Source organism: Varanus komodoensis, unplaced genomic scaffold, assembly GCF_004798865.1.
Source record: "Varanus komodoensis strain SLA01 unplaced genomic scaffold, ASM479886v1 scaffold7_3, whole genome shotgun sequence".
Classification (NCBI taxonomy): Eukaryota; Metazoa; Chordata; class Lepidosauria; order Squamata; family Varanidae; genus Varanus; species Varanus komodoensis.
The window spans coordinates 17,975,078-17,981,077 of NW_025336480.1; the positions used below are offsets into that span (position 1 = coordinate 17,975,078).

Here is a 6,000-nt window from a genome sequence, read left to right on the forward strand (position 1 = left end):
ATCACCAGAGTCCCAGTCCTGCTCTCTCGACCACCGGACCGCACTGGCCCTCAGTGTGCTTGCAGCACACCACCACTCGCTGCTCCTGTGAAACTGCCTGCGAGTAGGACTGAGCCCTGTTGCCAAATAACCAGCCGCTCTTGCCTCTGGGCCAGCCTCGTGCATACACAACAGCCACTAAGGCTTTCCCAGGCCGTTAGTAATATAGCATTATTGTTTGTTTCCTTGTGATAGTCATCCCCCGCCTTTTCTCCCTGAGCCCAGGCTGTGCACATGAGCCTCCTGCTCCCGAGTCCTTCGTGGCCCAAGGAAAACGAGGTGTGGTTTTAAACAAGGTATGAGCTTGGCATCTTGGTTCAACCGGGTCTCGGTTGTTCAGCCAATACGGTTGCAATGTAGCCCAGTGTTCCTCAGTCCGGAGCCTTTTAGACTTTTTGGACTACAACTCCCAATATTCCTGACTGTTGGCCATGAAGTCTGGAGCTGACAGGGACTGACATTATGTGCATCCAGAGCCCGGCAGGTTGGCAAAGACTGGTGCAGCCCCAGTGAGTTCAGTGGGGCCGCTGCCAGGGAAATGGCTTCAGGGCCGCAGGCTCCGTTCGCCAGGGATCTGTTGCTTGGGCAGAAGTGCTGCCCGTGGTCGTAACAGCGTGGAGGGAGTGTGCGCTGCCGAGACACAGAGTGCCCGAAGGCCCTGATCAAGCCGATGCCGGGCATTTGCAACCCCGCACAGGTACAGTTGCCTTTTCTTCCTGTCTTTCTTACAGTCTTTCCCAGTGGTAGGATGCTCACATCTGGAACTTAGGACAGCATGGCTGTTGTTTTGTGGCTCGTGTGGGTTTTGGCCGCACTGCCCAGGGTGCCCATTGTGGCTGTGGTCTCCTTCCCTCGCAGCAGCCAGTATTAGCTGTAATACGATAACCATGTCGGATATGTTGATAGGGCGGGCTTCCTGCTTTCTGGGCAGCAGCATGGCAGGGAGTGTTGTGGTTACCGACTGCAGTTGCAGCACATGTTTGTTTTTAAAATGTTGCCATTTAAATTGGGGGGGGCCTAGGCAAGATTAGGTTACCTCCCTTAAGGCCCTTCCCTCCGCCAGAAGAATGGGGAATGCCTGCCTAGGAGCAATCCCAGCTAAATGTATACTGTTGTTGCCTCCTGAAAAAACACGCACACCAATCTGTTAAATTGGCTGACTGCAAATCATTTCAGAGGCATTTCAATGATATCTGATGTGAGAGTTATATTTGAATGGTATGGAAGTGTCTTTGCAGAAGAGATCTGTTTCATTGGGTTTCTTGCCTACATTCCAAGAAACTAAAACTGGGGCCTTTGGTATCCATCCTCTAGACTGTTGTTTAAACAACTTGCTTTTTTAGATTGTTCAGCCTGTGGTTAAAAGACATATTTTTAAAAGTGTATCATTAAACGAAAGCAAGAGAGGTGGTGGGCCCCTTTGGCCTTAGCTAGAGGGGAGGGGTTCTTCCCACCGCGTTCTTGTCTAGCTTTCTGGTGCAAGCAGAACCTAGCAAGAGAAAACATAGGAACTCCTTCTTCTGACCTTGACACATGGCTCACTGCCATGCCTGTTTCTTGTCCCCTTTACCTTGTTCATGAGTAGGCTTTTAAATGCGGAACAGGTGGCACTCCCCTGTTCAAAGAACTACCAACTAGCCTGCCAGTTAGCCACACTCTCTCCATCCCGTTTCTCTCCATGCTACTCCGTTCCATTTCCTCCCTTGCCACAGCAAGCAGCATTCCTCAGCCACTAAGCATGCCACACCCCCACTGGGAGTGGGGTTCGGCATTATCCCCTTAGGTTTATTTTTATTCCATTGCATCCAGATCCTCTGATTCACCAGCAGAAGGATCCTGCTTGCTGGATAGGAATTCTGTGTCCTTCCCTCTTCTTCATTGTGGCCTCTGTGCATCACACATATGGGTACTGTGCCTGCGCAGTGCCTTTGGCCGGAAGATTGATAGCTAACGGTTTTTGGCGGGAAGCTCCGCTCCCGCTCCCCCTTGTGCCTATAAAGAGCAGAGCATCCGCCATTTTGTTCAGTCTTTGCGACCACCATTCACTGTGCCTCGTGCCGCTTTCAACTTTCGCTTTGGCTATTCTTGGTTCTCTCCTTATATATTGCCCTTATACTACTTTCCCCTTACTTCGTTTCCTGCTTCTGTGTAGTTTTCTCTTGTTATTTCTTCTTCGATCTATCAAAAAAACCCCCAAAAATATATACTTACCCTCTGCACTCTCTCTCTTTTTCTTCTTTCTTCTGCGATGGCGCAACGAGTGGCTTTCCGCAAATGTGCGGACTGCGGGTCAAAAATGGCACCTACTGATCTGCACGACCTATGCCTCCTCTGCCTTGGAGAGGGGCATAGGATGGATAAGTGCGTTCATTGCCTAGCCTTCTCAAAGCAGGCTAGGAAGAACCATGAGAACTGGCTTCGGAGGCTCCTTTGGGATAGGCCCCTGATGCAATCAGACCCGCTCATCTCTATCCCAAAACCGGGCTCCGCTTCTGTGGCTCCACCCTCATGCCCTTCGGATGAAGGTGCGTCCACTTCGGTGGCCCCCTCTGCCTCACCAAAAAAGAGGCATGAGAAGCGGAAGCATGCCGAAGAGAAGCTGGCAGGCCATAAGAAGGCCAGAAAGGAGAAGGCCGCTAAGCCTCCAAAGAAGGCTAAGTCCACGGACCGTTCCTGACATCGGGACTCGGAGCCGACGGGACCCTCAGTACCGGTGGCGGTTATGATACTGACCCTGCCCGAACTGATCCTTCAAGAGGCCATGTGGGTCACCCCTCAGGGGTCTCCCCGACGTGCGGTCGACCTCCCGCCTGCACCCCTTCCAACTCTACAGGGGTCTATCTCGGATGGGGAAATCCAGAACTCCCCTCCTAGAGCGAGGTCACCGCCACCGATGCCCGTGGTGACATTGGAGACAGAAGCTGGCCTGTCCCCACCAGGGAATCGGAGGAGCCGCTCGGTAGAGCAACGCCCGGAGAGTTGGCGTCATCCCTACTACCAACCTTGGGGAGACCCGCTCTCTGTGGGGTACTACCCTGCTTCCAGGGTGGGATCCTCACCTCCGCTCCGCGACCAACCGCGGTCTGTGGATTCGAGGAGGATGCCACCTCGATCCCCGCAAAGCGGAAGCAGCCACTTCTTCTCACCGGCGGAGTCATCATCTTCTGCCCCACCATACTGTGGTGCTGATTCGGATGACTCTGATGTAGACTCAACCTCCCCGGACGTCGAGGTGACATCCCAGGATCCTGTGTCACCCGATGAGTCACACGTCTCCTTCGCGGAGCTGATGTCGAGGCTTGTCCAGTCCCTGGACATCGACGCTGCCCAGCGCCCGGGACCGTCGATGGACAAGTTTTATGACGTCGTCCGCGGGGAGCAATTGACCTCCATCGTTCTGCCACTTATAACTACCCTGCGGCAGGCGATGACGCAGCCCTGGGACCTACCTTCACATCCTCAGCCGATGTCCAGGAGATATGAATCTATGTACAGGGTCAGGGAAGAAGACATCCCCTTCCTGCTAAAGCACCTGAAACCAAACTCGGCGGTCGTCAAATCCTCGCAAGGCAGAGAGGCGAGGGGACATACAGTGCTGAGGGATAAGGAGGGCTGGAAAATAGATTCCCTGGCCAGGCAGGTCTATGCTGCCTCGGGCTTAGGACTTCGCATTTCCAACTACGAGGCAACGTTGGCGTGATATCAATATTTTATTATGCAGCACCTCCACAACGTCACCTCCACCCTCCCAGACCACCAGGGCAACCTTGTGAAGGTCCTAATCAAGCCATGCAGGTCGCGGTGCAGCAGTTGTCCATGGCACGTCACCACGTGGACATTGACTCCTGGGCCTTGGTCGGTGCCGTTTCCTTCCGGAGACACGCATGGCTTCGGAATTGTAATTTCCCAGAGGAAACCAAGCGGCGAATAGAAGAGATGCCTTTTGATGGTTCCGGGCTCTTCCATTCACGTACCGACCACAAACTCAAGAAACTGCACGAGTCAAGACATACCAGCAGAGACAGCTGCCAGAACACCGCCAGCAACAACAGCATCAACAGCGCCGCTGCCCTCAGTCCCAACAGCGCTTCCAACAGGGCCGCCGTCGTTTTGACGATCGGAGGCAGCGCTGATGGGACTGGCGAACCACTCCTCATGCTCCTCTAATACCCACCCCCCTCTCATCTGGGGATCGGCTCCGAAGCTGACTCCCCATTTGGGAGCCCATCACATCTGACCAGTGGGTATTATCCATCGTTCAACATGGTTATCGAATAGAATTCGACATCGTTCCTCCATCGAGTCCGATCCGGTCTACTTCATGTTCGCCGGTACTTCTCGACGAAATACATCAACTTCTCCTTAAACGAGCGATTCGTCAAATATTCCCATCTGACAGACTCCATGGATTCTATTCCACATACTTTACGGTCCCCAAGCGGGACGGTGGTCTACGTCCAATTTTGGATTTACGGGACTTGAATAAGTTTATTATACCGAGAAAGTTTCGTATGACCACCCTTCAAAACGTTTTGCCGTTGTTAATTGGTGATTGGTTCGCCTCACTGGACCTGAAGGATGCCTACTTTCATATTTCAGTTCATCCAACTTACAGGCGTTTCCTTCGTTTTGCTGTTGCAAACCAACTTTATGAGTTCACAGTTTTACCCTTTGGACTGGCTACGGCTCCGAGAGTTTTTACCAAATGCATGGCTCCTGTCTGTGCCTTCCTGCGCCTTCAGGGCATACAAATTTACCCGTACCTCGATGACTGGCTGTTGGTCTTGCAATCCAGAGAAGGACTCCTAGACACCATCCATACAACCCGTACCTTACTAGATAGTCTGGGTCTACGTATTAATACAGAGAAATCTTCTCTTCTTCCGACACAGACGCTCACCTTCATTGGAGCCCACTTGGATTCGACGTTGGAGAAAGCCTTCCTCCCTCAGGACAGACAGCAGACTCTCGCTTGCCATATCCATCGAATTCGACGAGAGGGAACGGTTACGGCGAGATCCATCCAGAGGGTCCTGGGGCATATGGCCTCCTCAGTTGCTGTAGTTCCACATGCCAGACTTCAGCTTTGCCCACTGCAACTATTCTTCAACAAGGTGTATCATCCACAAAGAGACCCACAGTCGAAACGGATTCAGATCCCGTCTTCCGTGCTCCACTCCCTGTGCTGGTGGCTGAAACCGACCAATCTCGTGATGGGAGTCCCCTTCAGGGGGCGACTTCCTTCGATAACTCTCGGTACCGACGCATCTCTCCTAGGACGGGGGGCGATATGCTCTGGCCTGTCTACCCAGGGAACGTGGACTCATCTAGAATCCACGAATCATATCAACTTCCTAGAGCTGCTGGCAGTCTTCAAAGCCCTTCGTTCTTTCGAAGACCTCCTTCATCATCGGATCGTTCAGATAACTTCGGACAATATAGCGACTGTTTTTTATCTGAACAAGCAAGGAGGGACAAAGTCACCGACCTTAGCCAGGCTTTCTATGAGAATTTGGGACTGGTGCATTCAGGGACACATTACTCTGATGGCCGTTCATCTGGCTGGCACAGACAACGTGCATGCGGATCTTCTCAGCAACACATCTTCACTTCGCACGAGTGGGAACTGGATCCTCGTATGCGCAACCACCTTTTCAGGCGCTGGGGGTTCCCCGATGTGGACTTATTCGCTACTCGACGGAACAGGGTATGCGAGACTTACTGTTCGAGAGCGGGAATCGGACGAGCATCCCTAGGGGACGCATTCATGATCCCTTGGGACAACATCAACTTCTATGCTTTCCCTCCGATCCCTCTTCTGATGAGGGTCATAGCAAAGATAGTGAGCGACCGTGCATCGGGGATACTAGTTGCCCCTTGGTGGCCACGTCAAGCGTGGTTTGCGAAACTGCTCGACATCTCCCGCGGGGAGTTTCTTCATCTTCCGGCACTTCCATATCT

General features: G+C 52.7%; 1 protein-coding gene across 1 annotated transcript in view; it reads right to left on the reverse strand.

Moving 5' to 3' along the window:
• The window catches only part of LOC123035923 (coiled-coil domain-containing protein 69-like), a 51,650-nt gene that overhangs the window by 39,819 nt on the left and 5,831 nt on the right, over nucleotides 1-6,000 (reverse strand). The window lies entirely within an intron of this gene.